The sequence below is a fragment of the Corvus moneduloides genome, chromosome 22, assembly GCF_009650955.1.
Source record: "Corvus moneduloides isolate bCorMon1 chromosome 22, bCorMon1.pri, whole genome shotgun sequence".
Classification (NCBI taxonomy): Eukaryota; Metazoa; Chordata; class Aves; order Passeriformes; family Corvidae; genus Corvus; species Corvus moneduloides.
Genome location: NC_045497.1, coordinates 4,003,848 through 4,029,096, shown reverse-complemented (window position 1 = coordinate 4,029,096; position 25,249 = coordinate 4,003,848). Strand labels below are relative to the sequence as shown.

Below are 25,249 nucleotides of genomic sequence, written 5' to 3'. Positions count from 1 at the left end.
AATGCCAAACACTGACGCCTTCAAGGCTCTGCCATCGTCACCAGCTTCCCCGTGGCTCTCATCCATGCAAGAGCCATTTCTGTTGTCTTCCAAGATGACACTGAGCTGAAAAAGACATGGAGGGAGATAACAGCATGAATCTTCTATATTAGGATTAATCAATTAAGTGGCCATTACAGCAGGAACCGTCACGATGCTCGATGGCCAACAAGATCTGTATTTATGCCCTGCTGCCTGGAATCCCCCACCAGCAATTTACACACCCACACACACCGAGGCTTATCCCAAGCAGCCTGCTCTGGAAGGAGGGGTGAGCTGTCTGACAAACCACGGGCTTTGGGGAGGAAGGGGATTTTGGCCGCCCCCAGCCACATGGCCGGGGCTCCGAGGTCCTGGCCAGATGCAGGTCACGGCAGCGGCTGCGACAAAAGGCTCCCGCCTGGAGGGCCGTGCGTGCTGCTGCCGGCTCTGCGCCGAATTATCCCGGGTGCCCCCAGCCCGCGGGGAGCCCGCGTGGGAACCGCCGCAGTCGTTTCCAAGGCAACGGCGCGATCTGAGGCAGGATTCCTTTCTCATCACTGAGATGGCTCAAGTATCCATTACGTTCCGCGGCGGGTTGAATAACAAACATGAACGCCAACAAATCAATGAGACGAGCAGGATTTTAAGCCCTGCAAAATGCTTGTTTTCTTCTGTATTCCCTCGAGCCCGAGGCTCCCCAGCCAAGTTAGAGCAAAGGGATTTCAAATTTGGCAAGAATCTAGGCAACAGATCCTCCTGAAGTGCAAATTGCCACAGTTCCACTGAAGTCAGCAGAGATATGACAATTTACACCCACTTAGGTTCTGCCACTGGGTAATTAGCACATTGCAAATAACTGGAAACAGATTCCCAAATAAGAACACTCTTAAGCTTGAAGCAAGAATGTTTAAATATAAAAAAACCCTCCACAGTTTTTTCCAGGATTAAGGAAACTTGCAGGCTTCTCAGCTGGCTTCTTCTACTATATTACTGGATAAAGCAAAAAATTGTCACTCTTTTTGTTCCCCTGATGACCTAGGTCAAAACCACAGTCATGTTATCAGCCTTGATGTACCTGACACATCTCCCACCAGGCCCAGCCCAAATGCCCTTTCACTACCAACTCCCCCCCACGTGCCAGGGACCCAGCATCCCAACCACTGGTTCCAGTCACGCTCGGGTTTTGTCACCTGCCCAATTTTACAGACTTTTAATTCAAACAGAGAGGTAACAATGCCATGTTGATCATTTGCAGGATGTAATATGCAAGTTCTGTATAATTTCTCTTTTAATCAATATCCAAAAAGGTCAAGCAGAACGAACCCTTCATTCTTTCACGTTGGGCTGACTGGTCTAACATCAGTCCTGGGCAAAGCAGTGGAAAAATTGATACGAGATTCAATTAATAAGGAATTAAAGGATATTTTAATGTACTTAATGCTCACCAACCTGGTTCCACGGGAAATAGCTCGTCAAGCAAACATGATTTCATTCCTTCAGGAGGTTCAAATTCTGGTTGACAAAGGCCACATATTTGGAAGGCACTTAAAATTTTGTATGGCATTTGACTCCGTACCAAACAGCATTCAAATGTTAAAACCACACACACATTTAATGGATTTAAAGCTGTCTAGCAGACAGATCTTGAAAGCAGTGGTCAGTTGGGACCTGTAATTGAATGGTGAGCTTCCGGAGAGGAGGCTGCACCCTGGGAAGCAATGACCCTGGAAGAGCTCAGGCTTTGGAATGGACAAATGGCTCAGCCCACACGTGCAGGCAGCTGTGAAACCCAATTGCTGTTGTGTCGGCACTAACGGTGGAGATGTGGTTGGTGAAGGTACCTGCAGCACAGCTGGACAGAGAGACCCACAGATCTCTTCCTTTGCCTGAGTAGCAACTGCCTGGCTCTGTCACACTGGTTTGCCCAGTTAGAACAGTTTTAAAGAGGGGAAACATCTGAAGTGGCACAGCAAGGATGCCTTTCCCTGTCCTTTTCCCAGGATATGGATGCTCCTTGCACCCATCCATCACACATGAGCTGTTAACTCACAGCAGAAGATGCAGACCAGCCATGCATGACTGAGGGCACCTCAGCCTTCACCCACTGTGTGCAGGCACTTCATCCATCAGCCCACCTGTGAGCTCAATGGGGGGAGTCAAAAAGGCAGAGACACCCAGCAGTAAGAGGTCTCCTGGGTCTGGTTCCTTCTGCCACCAGCAGCAGACACTCAGGATTCGTGAGAGCTGGAAGAGCTGTTCTGCCTGCAGCTGACCCGTGCCCTGCCCCATCCCTGCCCTGCGTAGTGACTCTGACCACAGCCTGCCTTTCTTCTAGGCAGGTTACTCTAAATGCCCAAAGTGCTGAGTCAGGGAAGTCTAATGTGATCTCTACACCTCAACAACAAACAAAGGCACAAAAACGTCCCTGTGCTCACCTGCCAGCAAGTCACTGGCTTTCTTATCTGCTTGAAGAACTGTCTGAAGGGAACACGGGTGAGGAGGGAGTGCAGGGCAGGGGATCCCTGGGAGATAAGGACTGATGCTCTGAGGCAAGACTTGCCATGTCTGCTCAGGCCCCAACATCAGCCAGAAGACAGAAAGAAAGAAAGAAAGAAAGAGGAAGCCCCAAAGGTCCAACGACAGGGTTGTGTGGCCCCAAAGCGCCAGCACTGAGACAAGATCTCCCACCCACAGCCCTGTTCAGGGTGCCAGACTGCTCAGAAATCAAGCCTGCTTTAGTAATGTCTACAGCAGCTGATAACTCACTGTAAGGAGCTGTGGCTGTAAGTAACATACAGGTTTTAACGCCATCCAATGGGGAGTGAGAGCTTGTCTTCCTGACGTCTGGTGTGATGCCTCTCCTCACAGCAGAGCCATCCTTCCTGTGGCCCTCCTTGCAGCAGAGCCACCCCTTCTGTCCCCTCCTCACAGCAGAGCCATCCCTTCCATCCCCTCCTCACAGCAGAGCCATCCCTCCCGTGTCCCTCCTCACAGCCAGGCTCGTTATTAGCTGGGGAAGCAGAGGATGTCCGATGGCAAGGGGGGAATAAATCATTGTTCCCAGCTAAATGGAGTAGTGCGAATCTGCTGGAAATGCTGCCTTTACCAGCAGTGCAAATAATGGAGATTGCACGCGCCGGGGCCAAGGCAATGAGCCACCACACTATTGATGGGGCATTTGTACAACTCCAGGAGTTGTGTTTCACAGCCAGCTTTAACAAAAGCAGCATTGCTGTTCAGAGCTGAGGATTAATTCTGCTCCTCACCATGCACAGGTTTCCCCAGCCAGACCCCAGAGAAGCTGAAGGACAAGCGGCTCTTACCCATGTCTCCCCCTCAGGCACCGCTGTGTTTCTGAGGGGTCTGTGTGTGTGGGAGGGAGGATCCTTAGAACACACTGGTAAACAAATATTCACAGGAATGCATTCTGTATTTAATCTGGGGCTATTAGCCACTGGCAGACATGAAATAGAGCCATTACCATACTGGATCCATCCCCTCAGTTTAGCCTCAGCTCCTGCTCCTGACAGCCACCAGCATGAGATGCCCTGGAAAGAGGTGAATGGCTTTTACATGAGACATCAGGAACTCCTGAGGGCATTATAGAAAATCCTAAAAAACCTTCCTTGCTGTAGCTACTCCACTGGCAGAGAGAATGAAATCTATGAGGAGCATGATTTATCTACACAATTATAATTTACATTTTCATGAATTATGCTGCAACAAACACACCAAAGTATCTCATCTCTAGCATCTAATTCTGGTGATGCCAGTCAGCATGTTACACTGTTCACCATTTTTACTTGAAACTCCTGGCACCACTGGCTGTGTAACCTCTTTATTCTGCTCCCCAGCTATCTGGCATCTGCATCTTTGCCCAAATGAAAAAAGAAAAGCACCCAAGTGGTTGCCAGCCACTCCCCAGTGGGAACCACGATGGGGCCAGTGACTGGAGAATTCCCAGAAAGCCATTCTGGTAGAATTCCCAGAAAGCCATGCATTCACTAACAGGACAGAACACCTAAATGAACCCAGGGAGAGACTTACGGGCTTCGTTCTCTGCAGTAGTTGGCAGAAAGTGCATAACAACATATTATTAGCGTATAAAGATGAAAGGCCTATAAATCTGTACAAGAGAGCCCAGAATCTCTACAAAAGAAATACAATGAAAAACAAAATTACAGATGAAAACTAGGCATCAGCTGTGACAGTGCTTGCTCGAGTCAGAAACAACAACCAGGATGTCAAACTGGTGCAATAATTCACTCTTCGGGTTTACTTTTTTAACCAAAGAACTGCAGCTTCTCATTGATTTTTTCAGCATATTTAAAAATAGATTAGTACATTACTGCAATTGTGGTGGGGTTTTTTAAATGGATGAGGCATAATACATTACTGATACTCCAAGCCTTCAAAATTTTTTAAAAAATGACTTTTTAAGTAGTTGTACGCATTAGTAGATAATTTTCTACGAAACAGAAAAGTCAAAGAGGCTTTTCCATTAAAAGCACCTCTGCCTTGATCCCACCTGCTCTGCACTGGAACCTTTTATTCCACTCTGTGTGTGCATGTGCCTTTACAGAGATCCTGGAACCCTTGGGTTCAACTGAGCCTTATTACATTTTAAAGCCTTTGGATGGCAGCAGCAAAGTGTTCTGCACTATAAACCAGAACACAGCTGAGCTTTGATGGGTATGCTGCTTCTTTCTACCCCACAAAACACTTTCTAAATGCTATTAAAATTTAGCTTACGCCATAATAACCAAGCTGCATTTTTTTCCACATTTAAGTCAATTGACTTTCAAGTTTTATCATTCCACATACTTTGAATCAAAAAAAGTTGTTTCTGCAGCTCAGGAGGAGAAAGATGTGGCTCATCTTGATGAGCAGCAGTTCCACGAGCAAAATTCTGGATAACCAAATAAAACTGCCAGTGGCCAGTGGAGACAAAGTAGAGAAGTTCTACATTTTCTGTCTTTTCCAGCTATTAGATTACTCCAGAGTGGCGGGGAACGCAGAAAGCTCCTGTCAGCGTATTCTCAGGGGAGGGAGACTGTGCAGGGAGGACAGGAGCAGGAGGACGCAGGCAAGGGTCACTTCTCACATAAACCGGAGGGCAACTGATGCGTGGTTGGGACCAAAAATAACTCCTGGAAATATGAACTCTGGTGCACTAAGGGAAGGGAACCAGACAGCAGGGTCAGGGACCCCTGTCTCACCCAGCGGGACCCCGTGCTCCCACTTCATCCAGAGTGCTGAGCACTGCCCTAGTCTGGTTTCAAACACTTTTACATTTAACCACACTGTGTTGCCCAAAAGGCAAATAATTCTGAAGGAATGTCACTCAGGGAGTACTCTTCAACTGGAGCTATTGGACTCTGTCTCTAACATTACAAATATAATTACAACCATCAGCCTGTGCTAACGAGTGGGAAGGGGAATGATTTGCATCCAAACTGCAGCCAAGTCAAAGCAGAAGATGCTTCTGAAAAAGGACCCAGCAAGGCACTGAGCTAGTAAATCCTGCCATTTAAAGTTTCAGATGATATGTAGGGAGTCATGCTAGGAGCTCCTCTTTCCAGCTGAGTCAGGATGCAGAGGCTAAAATGAGCCAAATCTGAGTTACCTTCAAAATAACCAACACGGAGGATGGAAAAAAAACCCCACCACCCACCCCCGCCAGGAGCTGGGCCGTGTCCCACTACCCATGTGGGTGGAAGGAGGATATGGCTGGAAAGCTGCAGAGAAGAAACCATCAGACATTGGGACTAGGACTTACATAGACTGCAGGAAATTTACAGTAGATAGAAAGAAGAAAACTCTTCCTCAACTCAGGCAGAACATGACGGAAACCTCAGTGGCAGGATGATTTATCATGTGTCAGACTCACCTGCCAGCCCAGTGATGAAAGTTTCATCATTTGGAACACTGGAGGTTCTGCACAACATTAGGGAACACACCCCAGGGCATAACCCATCTTTGGCTCTAGTAGCAGGAGGAATCACCTGATAGATTTTCCCTGCCTCTGGTTTCTATGATTCAAGGCTTTGGAATTACAAAGAAGTGAGGAAGAAAATGTTGCACAGATCACATTTGACTATCATTTCCGTCAGCTGATGGCACCGGTGCCACAGAGGGTGGTGGGAGCAAACTGGAACTGCACTGCCCAGCGGGCCACTTACACCCAGCCTGCGTGCTTTCCACAGGTACTTATTTATGAACAGCCTGAAAACCTGGGGCATTTATCTTCCAGTAATTTCCTCCCAAAGCAGGTGACCAGCCAGACACAATGCTTACCCCACAGTGACCAGAGCATGTGCTTGCTGTGACTTATTTGCTCACCTGCAGGCAGCCTCCTGCTGTGTGCTGGATTGGCTTCTATAGAGTGCACAAGCAAGCCCTTGCTTAAAATACACAGGAAATTCTTTCCCTGGATTTTGCCCCCTTTCTCGACCTTCCCACTTCCAGACAATATAGAAAGTGGGAAACACAGCACCTATAAATCCAGGTTATGATCCAGCATCCCAGGGATGGTCTGAGACACTCTTCCACCTCGTGGGAACTGGGGATGATTCCAAGCAGCTCTCCTTAGCCACACACAGTTGGCTTGAGGAAGGTTGTTTATAGTCACTGGCAGTTCCACAAACATCCATGATTTAGTTCCCCAAATATTTGTCTCCCATGAAAGTCGGGAACCTCTCAATTTTACAAGAGTTGTTACAAGTCAGACAAAAGCTATTAATAAAGTGTGAAACCTACAATATCCCCCAAGGGGGATGGAAAAAGAAATCAGTGCTGGAAGGAAAGATCAAGTGCTGCTCCAGTGACAGATGGTGCTCCACAAAAGGTCAACCCTTGGCTCATTCTGCTGCTCATTATTTATTAACAATCTTTCTGACATTGGCATTACTGCAAGAGTCCAGCGTTATGCAGATAATAAAACGCTATTTTATAGTCCAAGGTCTCCTGCAGGTACAGCAAAAAGTTTGCAAAGTGATTTCAGTGTTGCAGGGCACTTTTGAGGATGCCTGAGCCAGGAGAGCACAGCCAGCCCGCAAAGTAAAGATGAAATGGAAAAGTTTCATGGCTCACCTGCCTGGCCTCTCATTTACCCAGACTTTTCACCACCATTTCCCACATCTCACCCAGAACAAGATAGCCAAAGTCACGTATGCCACAGTCTTTACTGGCTGTAACAGCTCACAGGTTGCGTCTGCCAGAGTCTGACAGGAAACCTTCCCTATCCAGCTTCCCGACACCTGAGGACATTAACAGGGACTGCACTTCTCCTTCCACAGCAGCCACAATGGCAGCAGGGGGAGAGGGAGTAAGCAGGCACAGCAATGCAGCAGAGTGGGATAACCTCCTCCCATCCGTACCTGGGAACAGTCCTTGTCACGCGATGAATGCACCAGGAGAGTTCTGTGCTCCCCAACAACAGCCCCCTCTTTACTGGAGGAAAGAACATGCAACTGGCTTTTTCCCAGCTTCATGTGTGAGCACTCAGGAAAAGGAGCTCAACATGTCACTGCTACAAACTGCCCAGCCCAAGAGAACCCAGAAAGATCCCACTGGCAAAGTAAGAGACAATTCTGTTGGAGTGAGCCCACTACTGCCTCTGAGGAATGATCAGCATAAGCATGATTATATCAATAAAAAATAAAAACATCATAAAAAGTAGTCGGGCAGAGATAAGCTTATGACTAATTATGAACAGCATGTCATGCCCTGACTCCTTGTAAAATAAAATACAGTCCATTTTTACTATCTGCTTCCATGACTTCCAGATAACAGACACATTTACTTGCAAGGTCGTACCTTGTTTAACATGTCAAGAGTTTCAATCCCATGCAGCAAAACCACCAAAGGCTCCTGTATCCCACAGAACTGAAGTGAGCATGACTGTGTTTGATCCTCCTTAATGTGGCCTATCAGTAAATACCAACTGAAGTTCATTGTAGAGACAGGGTAAGTTCTACATACACATCTACAGGATTTATAAAGTCCCAAAATATTTAGGATATTTAGGTTTTTATCCAAGAACAACAGGAGCAAGCACCAGCAAAAAATAAATGCAAATCAGGTACTGATGTTGGCAGCAGTTTGGGAATCAGAGCTACAAGCAGGGTGGGGATTCACATCAGTGACTCAAGTACGCAACCACTTTACTTCGACAATTTCAAAACGGTGATTTAACATTTGCACTATAGATGCAGACAAAAAACCTGCAGAATTCTCCCACCCAAATCCAGAGGGAGCTGCTGGCACTGCCTCTGTGGTGTGATACACTCAATGTGACTGACTCTGGAACAATGACATGGTGCTGGCAGCCAACACACTGGGTTTTCTGAACCCAGTGCCCTCCTCACAGGAGCCCTGCTTTGGCCATCCAGATTGTTTTACTAAAATAAAGTCAGATCACTTAATCAGGAATGGAAAAACCTTTCATATTCTCCCCATACTAAACTCCAGCAATTTTCAGCACTTTGAATTTATGTCCGTAAAAAGTTTAATGAACTTTAATGAAAGGATTCCTGGGAAGGAGGGAGTAGTGGCAAGCATTATCTACGGGAACTGGTCCTCATGTAGCGCAAGGGTGAACCAAGAAATAAAAACAGAGGGTCCCTTGGGCAACTCAGAAAATGGACCAAGGTATAACAAGACGAGTGACAATCCTTGCAGCCACCTAACAGAGCGATGGCCATGGGATGTTCCTCTTACTGCGAGCTTTTTAGAGCCGGGGTTCTGCTGACTGCGAATGTGAATGTGTATAAATAAACAAAGAGCAGACTGACAATGATGTTAAATGATGCTTCGTATAATTATCACTATTCTGTGGTACCATTAACAGGCAAAAGCACAGAATCTTAATGACCAGGTTCGCATGGCAGCCTGGATTTGTTGTCTGACACCACGTGGCCGTAAAACCTCCCCATGAACGCAGCTGCTGATGGCACAAGACCCACAGGCAGACGGCAAGAGTCTGTTTTAGCAACAGACAACCCATTTTGTGCATGAAACCAGCAGAGTCCTACTGCTGGAACCTGAAGTGAGGCTTTCTCCATTTACCCAACAACCTGACAAGACCCAGGCTCTGGTCCAGCAGCTCTGTACTCCCTGCCCTCTGTGGGAATTCCCCGTCCAGTGCAGACCAGGGTGCTCATGGACCAGGATGTTTGTGGCCAGGGCCTGCATGACCAAGCTGGGTCCTGCTGACCAGGGGCTCTCCAGTGCCTCTGCCCTTACTTCAACTCTAACAACAAATCCAGTTATTTCAGAGTTCTTGAGATTCATGTGAGCCACTTGAAAGCTTCTCCCCCAAGGCCAAGAGCTTCAGGCCAAATGTTTGAAGGTTTTTGTGGGCAGACGGCACACCACTTCTTGTTACAAGAGAAGCAGCAGCAGGATGGACTAAGTCGGTGCTGAAGCACCTTCCTCACAACAGAGGACACTCTTTACATCATGTAACTTTTAATGAAACTGAGCCACAACCACAATATAAACCCTAAACAGCTCCAAGGCATGAAGCCTTGGTATTTTATTTCTCAGCTGTGTACCTACCACTTAACTGTGAAAAATATTACTTACACAAGATGATTCCTAAAAGCAAAGTTTGGAATTTTATTACACCTCTGGGCTAGATTGGCTGATCTTTGAAGAAATAGGGTTGTAACCTTTTCATCTGATATCCACAGGACAATATTTTAGCAGTGAGAGAGGTCAAAAGAAACAGATCCACAAGGCTCTTGGCATATCATGCACGTTTTAGCCAGCAAGGCCAGCACTGCCAGGCTCAAAGGGCACCACACAGCCTTAATAATATGACACTCTGGAATTTGATGGATTATCCCTACTGAAGTGGGAAGATACCATCCAAAAGGCCAACAAGCAGATGAAACATGTGAAAAACACTCAGAAATGCAGACAAAAAAAGGCGAAAGTAGTGCAAGAAGGAATCCCTGTGACACCATACTCATTAGTAGTGACACAGAGACTTCTTAACCTCAATAATCAAACATCCCTTCCCATTTTAGAGAGCATGCAGATTATAATAACGACTTCTGTTATCACTACTGCGTTTTATGTTCATTTTTCTGCATGAGCCACCACAGTTATCCCTTTTGGAGCTTTATTTATTCCCTGGAGAAGGCAGGATGCCCAGGCAGACAGCCATGATGGAGCAGCGTGGAAGAGCTGCTGGACACTGACCAAACTGCCCCAGTGTAGGCAGGTAACACCTGTGGATCATGCTGGTGGGTAGAGAAGGGCAGAAGGATCCCTCAGCTATTCTGAGCCCATCCCAGTTGGCTGCTGCCAACTCCCCGTCTTTAATGCTCTACAGCCTTGAAAATGTCACTCAGGAAGGGAATGGCTTATTGAGAGGTCATTTAGCTGAGGTCAAAACTAACTTCTGTTTTAAACCCCCATTAAGTTACACTTTTATTTCCCTACTATTCCCTAATTTCATGTCTTTCCAATTCTAGGTCTCCGCAGGCAGTACTTTGGTCCGAGGGCAGGTGGTGAGTCATCCACCCAAGGTGCTGGAACTGCAGCAGGGACTGGCCAGAGACACCAAGGGAGCTGCATGCTGGGCCTCTTTCCCTTCCCTTCCCTTCCCTTCCCTTCCCTTCCCTTCCCTTCCCTTCCCTTCCCTTCCCTTCCCTTCCCTTCCCTTCCCTTCCCTTCCCTTCCCTTCCCTTCCCTTCCCTTCCCTTCCCTTCCCTTCCCTTCCCTTCCCTTCCCTTCCCTTCCCTTCCCTTCCCTTCCCTTCCCTTCCCTTCTCCCTTTGTCACAGCCAGCCGTGGCTTCTGAGCTGCCTTCCGCCTCTGCCAGAAGACCTGGGGCCTTGTCTGCATTTGGAACAGGAGAAATGTTCCCGCAGGCGATGAGAGGGGGAAATCAACACAGACGACTGAAACAGCTTGGAATTGCTATGTATTGAACATTAACTTCTATTTTAACTACAATTTAATCCATACTTTTCTTTGGTAAATGTGCCGATAGGTGTTTGCAGCTTGCAGATTGTCACACTAAGCAAAACATCAAGTCAATTTGTTTTAAAAGAAATTGATTTGAGAGCATTAGATTCATCAGCATTCCCTTTTTCCAGCTGAAAACAGGATCTGAGTAATGACCCGATATTCTACCCCAAAACAAATCTTTAGTTTAACTTTTTAAAGTACCTGAATAACTTTTTAAAGCACCTGATTAACTTTTTAAAGCAACCCATGGCTGGTGGGACACTGCCCATCCATCACCACCGCACTTCCCATCAAACCACTGCCGAAATGTTCCCAAGCAGGAGCTCTGCAGACAAAGCTGTTTGTCCTGAGCAGACCTGCATCAGCTCCAGTGAGCAGATCCATCAGCCCAAATTGCCTGCAGATTGCAAAAGCCGAGCTTCCTCCTAAATCATGCCACGCCATGTCCTGGTTGGAGAGCCGGCTCTCACCGGCACTCCAGATGCCGGGGGATGAGAAGTGCCGACGTGTTGCTGCCTCCAGAGCCATTTGCTACAGCCTGCAAGGAAGGCAGCTCTGAAATTCAGCTGTGCCCCATCAGCAGCAGGAGCGACAGCCTGTGGAACGGGCATGGCATGGCATTCCCACCCTCAGCCTGTGCTGCTGCTCCCACCAGCAGTACTCGTTTTTCAACAAACACCTGGCAAGCGTATTTTTAAATTGCATCCAAGGTTTGAAGGAGCTGCCTCCTGGGAAGGTCAGGAGAGGATGGAGAGGCTTCCCTGGGGAATCTGGCTGTTCACTCTGTACCATGTGGCATGTGGCCATCGCCCTGTGCTGCACATCCTTGCCAAGGAGGGGACTGGCAGCCCCTGCTGCTCACTCCATGGCTATAGGGGCACGGCACAGGAACTGCCCTCTGACTGCAAACCACCTCTTCAGCTATGGGACCAGGGAGGTGCTCCCACTACAAGGGAGGAATGACACCAAAACCCCTTCACTGGGCACCACTGCCTCCCCTGCCAGACCCCCCAGTACCAAACTGCCATGAGGGCAGTCATGGAGGTGAACCAGCCTTCCACTGTAGATGTGTTTGGACAAACACTCTCAAAGCTTACCTACTTTTCTTCATTTTGCTTTTTAAAACAACAGTATTAGTGGTCTCCCTTTCAACATGAAACAAAGAAATGTGACTTTCCACTTCCCACTCATTTTATTCCATGCTGACATTGCTGAAAATTCTATTTTTAAATAGAATTTCTTTCTGATGATGTATATTGGCAATCAAACGCAGGCACAGCATGGTTTTCTGACAAGTTAAAATCCTACAGTATTTTCTCCTAAATAGTCTTATGTACTGATTACTTAGAAGAGCGAATTCCCTGCAAAGCTGTACCCAGGCACTCGGCTTTTGCTCCAGCTGATAAATGTAAGCAATAAAAATATGTTCCATTCTACAGCAGTGCCTATTAAAATGTAAACACCACTGGAAGATTTTGAGCAGGCTACAGAAATGCTTTATTCAAAAGCAAAAGGCTGTCTGAGGCTGCCAAAACCTGGCACAGCGTGTCCATTCGTCAGACAGCGCCTTCCACCAGTCAGTGGGACAGTGCCACAGGGGTCAGACTGGGAGCACTGGTGCTGGGAATTTCCCTACTCAGGCTACAGAAATCAGGAGTTGCCATGGGAGCAGGACATCAGTTTGATGGGTGCACCAGCCCCGTGTTCTGCTGGACTGAGGGGAGAACGGTGGCACCGGGTGCTTCCCCTTGGCCAGGCTCGAAAGAAGCCCCTGCCAGAGCTGTGGGGAAGCAAGTGTGTCCCATGTTGTGACAAACTTTCCTACCTCTTAGGTCAGAGGTGCATCTACAGCCTGCATGAAGCAAGATGCTGATGAATCAAAATTCGAAATGTTCCTCATGAATAATTCACTGAACATGTGCAAGTAAGCTATAGCAGTGTAAATATATGTATGGCTACAAACAGTATATATATGTATATATATATATATATATATATGCAAATTAACACGGGAAGGGCTCAAGTTACCCACATGGAAAAATACCAGTGACCTGAGGATGTTTGCTTCAGATAGCTCTGACATGTCAAACTGTAACTAAAGAAACAGCCTGAAATTTATCAAACCATGGTGTGAAGCTGTCCTCGTACCTGCTCACTCGTGACATTACAAATCCTCCTCATTTATTTATATTTGGTTTTTTTCCCTCAGATCAAGTTTTACTCTCCCAACCCATCACTGTGGTCTGACACTGCTCTGGCACACTGGCTGCAGGCCCCCACTGCCCACATCACCTCAAGCCATCAGCTCAGCACCACCTCGTCCATACTTGGCAGTGAAATTCTATGAAAAACCATTACCATGGTAGGCCAGCAAGTGCATTAAAACCCTGGAATTCATATAAACAACAGAAGACCATAAATGACAGACATAGGTGCAGGGTCCATCGATCATCCCCTTCTCCCTCACAGCAAGAAAGGTGGGATCACATTAAAAATAGAACAGACATCTGCAAATAGACAGGTATTTATATGGAATATTGTGACAACTGTCATTTCACATTAGTCAGCAAGATCCCACAGGACTTGAAGAAGTATTAACTGTGCTGCATTATTTTTTACTGGCAAAATATAATAAAATCCACTTTCTTGATGGCTTCCTGGTGGGGATTGCTCCTCTCCTTGAAGTCATATAAGGATGCTCCTCCAAGAGCCTGGATAGAAAACACTTTACCTGGGCACCAAAGTATGAAGAGAGGGGGAGTTTTTGTGATTCTTCACCTGGGATTTGTCCATGCTTTTTCAGGATGTTTTGATGACACCAAACTCAAAAAATGACCATAAATGACCCAAAGTCAAGGCAGACCCAATGCATGATGGTTACCTGAGTAATAACTCAAATTATTACCCCCAAAAAAGTGAAGATCAGAAAAGGGCTGTGCGCTCCCAAGAGCCCATTTCTTGAATAAGTTCCTCCAAGATCTTGAGGAGCAAAATTCCAAAATCCGGAGTCAGAGATACAGAGGTACTTCTATTTATTTACAGTAACAATACCCCTTTGCCCATACAGATGAAGCATTTCAAGCTCTTGCTTGTTACCCTGAGCCTCATGCTATAAAAATACAACTTTTGTGAAGGTCCTAGATGCTCCTTTTACTTGGTGAAAGACATTTACGTCACTGGAAGCAAAATGTATCCTCCACAGCAATGTAGTTCCTGTCAAAAAACTCACCACGCCCTACACTTACCATCATTGCAGTTAATCATGTATACACCATGCAGAGGCACGTGGTACTCACTGAGAAACGCCAAGGCCCACTGTGTGTCCCAAAGCACATGCAGCAAAGTACAGGCAAGGTGAACAAGGACAGAGGAAGAAACACCTTGGATACAACCTCTGATGGACGGAGCTGGAGAGACAGGAGATGATGGACAAGGAGACACAATTGGAAGGGACAAAGGGAACTAGAGAAACAAGGGTGAAATCAGGACAAGAACATGTCAACAAGACAAAACTCAAAAAACTTTATGGTGAAGAAGAGGGTCTGGAAACAGAGGCAGGAAGAGCCAAGGCACCACTAATGGGTTCCAAAGAAAAGGTGACAACTGGGATGGCAGGCAAAGAGAGTTCTGAGTGCATCAGTGGTTCAAGGGGAGCTGCTGGAAGGAGAAGGGCATTATCAGAGCATGGGAAGGCTTTCAGCAACAGCAGCTAAAGAAAATGGGGCAACATCTGTATTACTCTGGAAAGAGCCACAAAAATGTTGTTTTAAAACAAGTCACACAAGAGAAAAGGCAGAACTGCCCTGATCAGAAATACGAGGCAAAAAGTAATGTGGCACAGTGGAAAGCAGGGAACTGATCTGCCTGTCATATGATGCCACCAGAAGCATTTTATAAATACACATTAAAATTCAGGTTCTGTTTCTGAGTGCCTCTCGCCGAGGGAACTGGAGAGGGCATGGCCTTGACTCATGTCCTGGCTGGCACTGAGGTCCCCAGCTGTGCTGACTCAGACCTGTGCTCCCGACAAAGGCCATCTGTCAGAGCCCTCTGACACCCCAGTCTTCCCCCTGCCTTGTCCCCATGTCCAGGGCATCTGGGCTTGTTTGTACCAACCACGCTTATGTTGAAGCACAGCCTGTCACACAACTCCTTGTCATCTGGGCTGGGAATTGGCTCAATGATTCAACCACGCTTCCTTCCCATCCCATCGGTGGTTAGGTGGAACGTACATTCAACCCCAGTCGTCACCTGCCCAGCAGAGAGGGACATGCCATCTGTCCCAGACTCTACAGGGCTTGGAAGAACCTGTCATGGCACTCTCAGCCAGGTGGAAGAGACCCAGCTGTGGACTCCTAAAAGAGAGGGGGTAGAACCAGCATGGCCATACACAAAGTGTTTGACCAGTACAAGTGATCAGCCCCTTGGAACATCATTCCCAAGCATGCAGCAAGCTCTCCACCTTTGCCCATCCCTAAATCACGACCAACGACTTTTTGGAAGATAAAGGCACAACAACTGAAATCAGGCATCAGTAGGTGGAATTTTCCAAAGTTTGCTGTGCAGGCCGGATGATCCCAGCTGGCCAGATGATCTTCACCTTGCAATCTGTATTTTAATTAATGTGTCCTCCTGGTTACAGGATATCAAGGAACATTACAGCTACAGATCTTGTGCTTGGGGTTTTCCTCCTACTGTGGACTTTCAACAAATGTTACATATTTTTCTTTGATTTTGACAATCTAATGTTAAAATCACAACCTATCCCCTATCCACTTCAGATTTTGTTTGTTTAATCAAGAGTTGAGCAATTTCAAAGGTGTTTTTACAATTCAAATACTGGATGGTTGCACGCTGAGCCAATCCTTTGATATCTAAAAAGTTCTCAAATGCCAACCTCACAGTTTTAATCTTCCTGGTATTGAAGGCAATGTAGTTGATCTTACAGATGATTCTGATTAAATGAGCTTTTTTCTCTCTCCAGTTCTCACAAAAATATATAAAATATTTACAAATGTGATACAATGAACTTTATGTTCTTCTGCTTAGAGCAACGCTTGGTGCACAGGTGGCTGACATTTCTTAGTCATTAAAGAAACTAAACCTAAAATTCTTTAAAACTATTTTCTTCAATACTCTATTGGGGTTTTCCTCCAACAGCAGTCACTGCACAGCTCTCACAGGTTATATATAAGAAGAGTTATTTTTGTGGATAAAAGACAACAAGAAGTCAATAATGTTTGGCAGACAGCCTTCACTGTTCTGCTAGCACAAGCGCATCTAACTGCTGATGAGCCTTAATGTTTCCCTGATATTGTTTTCTGCTATAAAATGGAAGATCTAATCTATGCTGAAGGTCAGTCCCCACCAAAGACTGCAATCAGTGATAGCCTTCATAAACTCACTGAAATTTGTAATACTGTGCAACATCCTCTGCCCTGTCACAGCAGTGGCTCCATCGATGTGTCCTCTGCCAAGGATGTGCAGAGCTGGAAGTGCCCCCACTTCTGCACCACTCCTTATGCACGCAGAAAAACTGATCCACAGATCAAACCAGAGCATGTGAAAGCTGCTGGCACAGGCAGTATAACCCCACACACACTTCGTGAGGAAGGATAAAGCCCTGCCCGTGTTCCCCAGTGGCCCCCACCTCTGCTGGGGACGCACACTTGCACTTAGGGCAATAGCAGGAGAAAATCAATCCTTTCAGTGATCAACTCTAAATGCACAACATCTTTTAGAACAAAAGCATAACTAAAACCTGGACTTCTTGCCTTAACTTGGAGTCAGGCAGTTATGAGGCCTTTTAATGAGTAATTTAGGTAATTAGAAAGTCAAATATACAATACTCAAGAGGAAGCATCAGTGCGTCATGGCTCTGTGGCACGGTGCTCCTGATGGCACCAGTGCCATCTCCTTCCAACACATTATTGTGAGTCCATGATGGCTGCAAAGGGTTTTCCACAGAAGCCTCAGCTTGGCTCCTGTTGGAGCATGTTTCACACCAACATGTATAAAGTATGTTGGGTAATTGCTTCTGGAATTCAACATGTGCTGTATCTCATCTAGGAGATGTAATTTACTGGCTATATTCCAGTAAAATAACTTTATGGCTTTCTGTCATAATAAATAACAGTTTATAGCATAATGGAATTAATATTTACTTTGAAGCTATGCAGTCTATTCATATAAAGTTGCTATATATAGAATCATCCCCATGCTGCTGGGCTTCTAAATGCTGAGAACTGACAAGACAACAGGCAAATATTAAATTCCAGTTCCCTCCAGTTATTAATAAACCATTAGATTTTGGGTTTGTGACTGAAACCCTTCTGTGTATTTTATACAGCTACGATAGTTCAAGAAGTGTTAATTCAAATGTGGGATAAACAAGGCAGGAAGGGCTTTTGGGGTCCGGGAGCTCCCTCTGCCTGCCCTAGGAATGGAGACAGCGTAGGGCGGTGGGTCTAGACCACCAGGCTTGGAGCCAGGGGCAGAAACCTCAGCAAGTGTTCACAGGGAAGTTCATGATTTAACACAAAAATTGATCATGTTTTTGTCATTATAAATGTACCTTTTATAATTCCAACATGGAGAGATTAAAGAGTCACTGAGCTCTAACCATGTCTCTTCTTCATGGGCATGAAGGGAAGTACACAGAAGGCAGGAAAGGAGATGGTATTTCACCTTTTTAAGCTCAAAAACATGCTTCCTGTTAGTAGGAAGACACTAAAAAAAATTGTCCTGGCTATGGTAGGACATTATACACACAATGGAAACCTGCCCCTAAGGACAACAGTGAGCCTGACCAATGGATGGACGAGGAAGGGCCAAGCCATTGCTCCCATCATGCACAGAAGGAAGCGCTGCAGGAGGATTAGGCAGTGCAGCAGTCACAGGCGTTGCAAATCCCCGTCACAGTGCTCCAGCATGCTGGTGTTGCCGCATCCTGCTTTTATTCAAAATTTCTTCATGGCAACAAGCACACAAAAACTGCAGGCAAAGTGTAACCATCAACAGAAACACCCACACAGTATCAGAGAGTGTCTGGGGTCAGACGGAAGGCAGAATCTTCACAAACATATTTATAGTGCTCCAAGATGCTGCAGTCCTCTGGAGCACGGGGCCTTTTAATGGAAAAACACCACGTATTTGTCATGGCAAGTGACAAGGAGCCACTCCGGCAGCATGGTGGTGTCCAGCGTAGAGTGCAGAGGGAATGCCGTGCTGGGGGCTGCAGCGGGCCAGTGCTGGCTGGAGCAAAGAGGTGCTGGGGCACCCAGCCCTGCTACCACCAACACATCACCCCGCAGAGGCACCAGGACATGCCCCAACAGCCCTCAGGCTTTGCACTGGGAGAGAGGAATCTTTATTGATTAATTTGGGTGCCTGAACTCTTCACCTTAGAAGAGTTCAGAGCTACTGTACCTTATTCTGAGGAACTCAGAACATTAAACCAAGTGCAGCTCTGCCAAGCGCTGCAGTTACAGATGGACATCGAGCCCTCCCTGTGTCCAGCTCCTGTCCTCGGAGGACGGAGGAACTGCTGCTGCGGAGGGAGCATCACCACAACACTGAGCAGGGGGGCAGCAGAGGGTTGGGGGTCCGGGGCCGGCTGCAGCGGGGCCGCCGGCAGCCCTCCGGGACGGCAGCGGGGTCTCCCGCACGGAGCACGCTGCTGATCCTCGGCAGCCACGCGATGGCAGCAGAAATATGGGAACACCGGAGCGGACGAACACATTATCCCATCGCTCCAAGGAAAAGGTATTCTGCAAAGACGAGGCAACTGCTGCTACACGTAAGCCAACGTCTGCGATGGTTTTAGGAACAAGCACAGAGTAGAAAAACAGTTTCTCTCCCCGAAATACAATAATTCACACTTTCTGCATTCCTGATATTGCCAACAGGGTCACTCGGGCTTCCCTGCTGTAGCACCGACACAGTACAGCCGCCTCCCCCGGCAACTTCAATCTGACCTACAGCAGACACAGCAGGATTCAGAGCACAGCTCCTGCTTCACACCAATTCCTGGCTCAGATCCCGGCTGGGAACCAAGAGAACCCCTTGCTGCTGGCGCTGCCAAGCCCTTCCCTGCTCCCCTCCATCGTGTCTCCCTTTCACTTCACCCCAGGGTTCTAAGGGGAAATTAATGCTTTTTATGTCCAAAAAGTATCTAAACACCGTCTAATTAATCCTTATCCCTTGCCTATAAAGAAGGGAAGTAAATAGCATCCACACTCTAAAATCCCCTTTTGCCAGGTTCTGTGTCTGTGTTGCTTGCTGGGGACAATACCAGATTGTGTTTAGGAATTCCAGCACCTTCACACCTTCAAACAAGACTCTGCTCTCCCTGCTCCCCCTCCCCACACACACCTTGGTGAGCAATACCCCACCTTCCAACAGGAACTCGGGAAATTAAGATGTTTCGTGCACCCCTGACACATACAGATTAGCAGCAATACAGCAAACGAGGTTTGCCTTCCTGCTCAACACACGGTGAAATAAATAAATAAAGAGGAGCTCACTAAAAGCCAGGCAGGGAAGGCAGAGCCACCGAGGCTCCTCGCTTCCCACGGAAGCCCTTATCTCCGTCACAGCCCACAATGCAATTACAAGATTACAAGGCACACGCTGCTCCAGCATCTGGATCCTCCGTGCAATCACAGGGATCCCTACAGAACTAGGAAACCTCTTAATCTTGTGAGGAACGGCATGGATTCTCCTCGCAGCACGGCTCCCACTGACCCCTCTCCAGGGGCGACCTCCAGGGACAGACATTGTCTGGAGTTCATATTTGTCCACACAAGCGTAGAAAGGAACTGTGTGGTCAAAAAGGTAAATGCTGACCACCGACTCTGGTCCAAAAAGCACTGATGTTTATTTTGGTTTGCTGTAAACTGTCTCATCTACATTGCAAACCCAGGGATTAAGTCTGTACCAGTACCCCTCCATTCCCATCCCAGTTCCCGGCACGTTAAACCCAGGCCACAGAGCCAGCAATCCAATCTCCATATATTTTATTCTCAATATATTTCATTTCTGGCCACCGATCTTTAGATCTCCTATTGGATTTTGTTTTCGTAAATGGATTTTCCCACAGAGCTGGCAGAAAAATAGATTTAATTTCGAATTTCTCTAAACTGAAATAGTCAATATAAATGTCAATGTGAGTTTGTGCCACGCAGCCCGTGAGGCGACACAAGCCTCACATTTCAGAGGGGTACGGGGGGCCTGCCAGCTTGTTTTGTGTCTGTATACTTGTTCTAATGCTTCCTTTCATAAGGATGCCTAAAAGTGTATATACATTTATTAAAATTTTTGTTTTGCTGTTTTGTTTCAGGGGTGCAAAAAGCAGTACAATGTCTAGCACTGCTTTGCAGGCAAGTCAAGAGGCAAGATTCCCTATGAGCAGAGGATTCTGCAAACTGACACCCCCACAGACCCGTCACAGAATGGTCTGGATTGGAAGGGACCTCAAGGACACCCTGCCATGGGCAGGGTCACTTCCACTATTGCAGGTCCTGGTTTCCTCTCCGCCCCCCAGCACGAGGTGTAGTTGCAGCACCAATTACTCAACAATTCCAATCTAGCCTGATGTTAATGTCATTAGTCCACAGAGATCCTTTTGGAATCATTTACATCGAAACTGTCTTTTTGCATGCTAAATGAAAAATGCTCAGACTTCAGTGAATGGGATTTGAATTACAACCCTACCACATGTGGCTCAGCTGTATTCACGCTATTTATTAAACAGGGGGAAAAATTGTGATGCAGTCAATTACAGAACAATTACCTGAGCGCTGCTGCAAACCTGTTGCCTTGCACTGCAGGGACGGTGGTTGCCCTTGACTTGGGCGGAACTTGCCTACAGGGCACCTGCCAGGCAGAGCATCCCCCAAGGCCCTGATCTCAGCTGAACCTTCATTCTGAAACACCCAGATACTAGGAAAACTTTTGCTGATGAAGTTAAATAAGCCATGACAATTAAAGGATTAGGAACGTTATGGGTCTTGTGAAGAATAAAATCTCCTGGACGTGTACAGGGCGTTAGGAAAAGATGAACTCAAGAGAATTTGTTGTGACTTTATATTACTGTGGGAGAACACATCAGGACCCTGATACACAAAAGGATTACTGGTATGTATGTTTCCTTCTGAAGAGACTCCCAGGAGATCCATTCCGGATTTAACAATAATCCATACTCCCCTTCAGAAATGGCAAAACAATGCTCCCATTTCCCAGGACTGCCTCCAACACAGGAATCATTAAGATGCCGTCATAACCCTGCATTCCAGGTGCCATAAACACCAGCTGGAACAGGAATAAATCCCAACCACAGCTCATGAGCAGTCAACACTTCCACATTTCTGCACCAGCATCTGCCTCTGGTGCCCACTGTGGAGATGTGCACATCGCAAAGGTGAGTGTGCCACAGCAAAGCTGAGTGCCATGGCAAAGATGAGTGTGCCACAGCAAAAGCAGGGAGATGCTGTTGGACTCCATGGTCTCTGATGAGCTACAGGGGGTTAACGGAGAGGCTGGTTATGAAGGGAATCAGTCAAATCTCAGGAGAGATGTCAGGACAATGCTATTTGCGGCAGTGATGAAGAACAGAAAACTGCCCCTCCTTGTGAGCAGTTTCTCCCTTTTTCAGAGCCGGGTGTTTGTGTTAATGCATGCACACGTGTGTGTCGTATTTCCAGAAAGCCTCTCACATTAAACTCTCCTTCCTCCTCCGAAGCCATTCCACAGTATTTCTCTGGAATGCATTAAGCAGACTGACTGAACAATGTGATCCTAATTAGTTTGCAAACTACACAGATCACCTCTGAGGGCGAGCAAAGCCCGTGTAAATTAAAGCGAAATGGAGTGAATTGGCTGAGGCTGCCCAAGGAATCCCTCTCCAGATTAGGGCTGCTTCAACGTGCTTCCTCCAAGGCTGCTCCCACTCTCCCCGTGACAACCAAGTAGATTTCACCCATGACAGCAGGGAATGGAGAGATGTAAAACTACTTTGCAGTTCAATATTCCATGGTGGGTTATTTTCCACAATGCAGAGGAGCCCATTTGGTCATTTACCAAAAGGAAAAGTCTGGTCCTTCACAGGTGCCCCCAGCTCCAGGCTGCAGAGGCCACTGATGCCATCCCCACTCCAGCAGCCCTGGGCAGGCACAGGGATGCTGCCAAAACCCAAATACTCTGGAAACCTGTGTGAAGTTTTGATGGTGATGTCCCAGGGTTTATGCAGTAATTGAATAATCTAAAATTTTCATTCCTGTCCTCATGGACTAATCTGCAATAGTGTTAAGGGACTGTTATGATATTAATTAAATACAAGTCCTGCATGCAAAATTGATACTTTGCATCTCCATCTCCACAAGGGAGTTTCTCTCCTAATAAGACTAAAATCAAGTTTTACTTTTTTGGGGTTTTTTTTTAAGGAATTCATAAAGATTATTATATTGTACCAAGATAACATACACCCAATCTACAAGAGAACAAGGTTTTTCAAACATGGAAGCTCTGGTGCTTGGAATGGGACTGTGGGCATAGAGAGCTCTGCCCCAGCCGTGGGACAGCCCTTCTCCACAACCACTTCTCAGGCACTGGGGTTTGGAGAGACTAAAATATCCTCAACACAGGATAAAGAGCAGCAGGATCAGCGTCGACCTTCCAAAACGCAGATGACAAGAGGGAAATTCACTATAAAAACATGACCTCGTTTTAATTTTAGCAGCAGTTTACTACGAATTCACGTGAAGGCGCAGTTACAGTCTCCTGGAAAAGTTCACGCACAAGAAAAGGCAGAAACCCGTCCGCTGAGCCAGCCGCCTGCGACGTGGAGCAGCACCGCCCGGAATCACGGCAAAGCTATTCCAACACTCCCCTTACTATTATTTATTAGTTAAAATTTTTAATTATGTGAATTGATTAGGAACACATCACCAGGGATCCTAATTAATTAGAATTTTAAAAAGGATCACAGACCGGAGATTCCACAAAGAATTGCACAAAGAGGTGTATTAAGGGAAAGGCCAAATTAACTTCTCCTTTCTGGTTTATCCAGCCTTTTCTAACAGGACTGTGATCAGATTAACCAAGTAATACCCAAACCCCTCCTGCACAGCAATGCTAACCAGGGCAACAGCTTGAGGATTTCAGGCTGTTTTCATTTAACATCTGCTTGGTTAAACAGTTTATTCCTCCTAATCCTTATTTGAGTGTATTCCTACTCTAATTAGTTTATTCCTCATTTATGTCCTAAATTTGCTTTAGCTGCCTCACCCATGCTCACCAAATCCTTCTATATGGTTCTGATAGATGTCAACATCCCTGAGCATCTGGTGTAGACTTTTTGTTTCAAAATGCATTTTTCTCTTTACCCAGAACTTGGAAAGACAAAGGAGCCATCACATCGACAACACTCAGGAAGGAATTAATTATTAAATCTTCTAATACAAAGCCCTGTTCAGAACTGGCTGGTCAGTAGTTTCACAGGCCAGTGTGTTCCTCTGAGCTGCCTCCTCTGCCATTTCCAGAGCAATGTTTGGATGCTATTGATGCTCTTGGCTGTCGGCTCTGCAAGTACTTTTCCATCAGTGCGACAATGATCCCTATTTATCTTCTGGCTGCAAGAGTCGCTGAGATGATCTGGCAGTGCCACAAGGCAGACAGTTATTTCATGCCCTGTTAAACCCTAATGCAGCTAACTACGGTATCACTCCAAATTTGAAAAAAGCCTTTTTTTGTTATTTTAAATCTGCTGCCTACGTGTCCTAGTTGAGAACATTGCTTCCTTTTAGAATGGTATCAGAAGCCTAAACTCCAAATGCTGCTGTGAAGTACAATGGAGTACTGATCAAGTAATTAATAAGGTTAGAACTACATCATTCTGCCCAAGAAACACCTGGAGGTCAAGAAAACAGACTTTTTCTGCATCATTCAGAACAGAGACTGGCAGTGACCACCCAGGTGCTGCCTGTGGATGAGAGGGTACAAGTACCTTCTTGAAGATAGAAAATCAGGTACTAAAGGGCTCTCAAGCTGGAAAAGGATGTGGGAATGAATGGCCAAACCCTGGTACATCCAAATCACAAAGCAAATAGTTTAAAACATATTTTCCTGAGTATCAAATGTGATCAGCAACAAGGAGAAACCCTCAAAGCTGCGCTTCCTCCAGCTCCCATGATGTGCCCATCTGTATTTGTTACTTTCCAGAAGACACACTTCAGTAAAACAAAAATTAATGGGTTCAGTGCAGGGCTCTTTGAGCTAAACACAATCACCACCACATCCATGCAGTCAGGCACTAAAGGGCTGGATAGCTCCATCTCTGGAACAGCCCTCCTGAAAGTCCCATTTATTTCCTCATGTGCTCATGTGGCAGCCAAGAGTCATCAACAACCTCTTGCTACAGGTAAAGGGACCGCACAGGGTCTGGTGTTCTGCATCGTGAAAGTTTACAGAAGTTAATTAAATCACACTCTGCAAACCCGAAACAAAAACAAGGCACCATTTCTGTGATGATGATTTTTTTTTTCTTGTGCTTGTCATAATAAAACATTGTTATTGGATGTAAAAATTATGGAACAAAGTTATGCCTCTCTGGTGTAATATAATGCAATCCATTTAATACTATTTTAAACCCCAAAACCTCATTAGAGCAGACAGAATGTAAGAATGACAAATGGGCTAGGAGGAAGCTGGAGCACGAGATGAATTCTGGGCACTCGTCCCTTTCCCACTGCTGGCACTGGCTTCGGGGATGCCGGGGGAGTGTCAACCACCAGCACCACGTGGGGAGCGCAGGGTGCCCGTCACCCCAACAGGAGGGAGGTTAGTGCCTTGCAAAGCATCTGCCAAGGCAGGCCTGAGGGTGAAGCTGGAAAGCTCAGCTTAGCCCAAAGTCCAGCGTGGAAGCTGCCAGACAGGCCTAGAGACACAGGTGAAGCACTGCCTGTCATGGACACCCCAGTTACCCCGATCCCAGCCAGGCTCACAGGCTGTCAGCTGTAAAATCAACCTGGCCTACACAAACACACACCCGGCAGCCTCACGCTCCTTGGCCAAAATGAGACAGCTGAACACTGCAATTACACATTTTAACAGCCTTTGACCACTTTGGCCCCAAGTGTGGTATCCAGTGTCAGGAATATAGCCCTGCTGCCTTAGGAACGGGCTGGGCACAGCTCTGCGGGTGGGCTTCTGCTACCAGAACAAGTTATTGACATTTAATAAATATAAAA

General features: G+C 46.5%; 1 protein-coding gene across 10 annotated transcripts in view; it reads right to left on the bottom strand.

The window, feature by feature from the left end:
- Positions 1-25,249, bottom strand: part of CAMTA1 (calmodulin binding transcription activator 1) — a 235,320-nt gene that overhangs the window by 127,546 nt on the left and 82,525 nt on the right. The gene's annotated exons all lie outside the window — the stretch shown is intronic.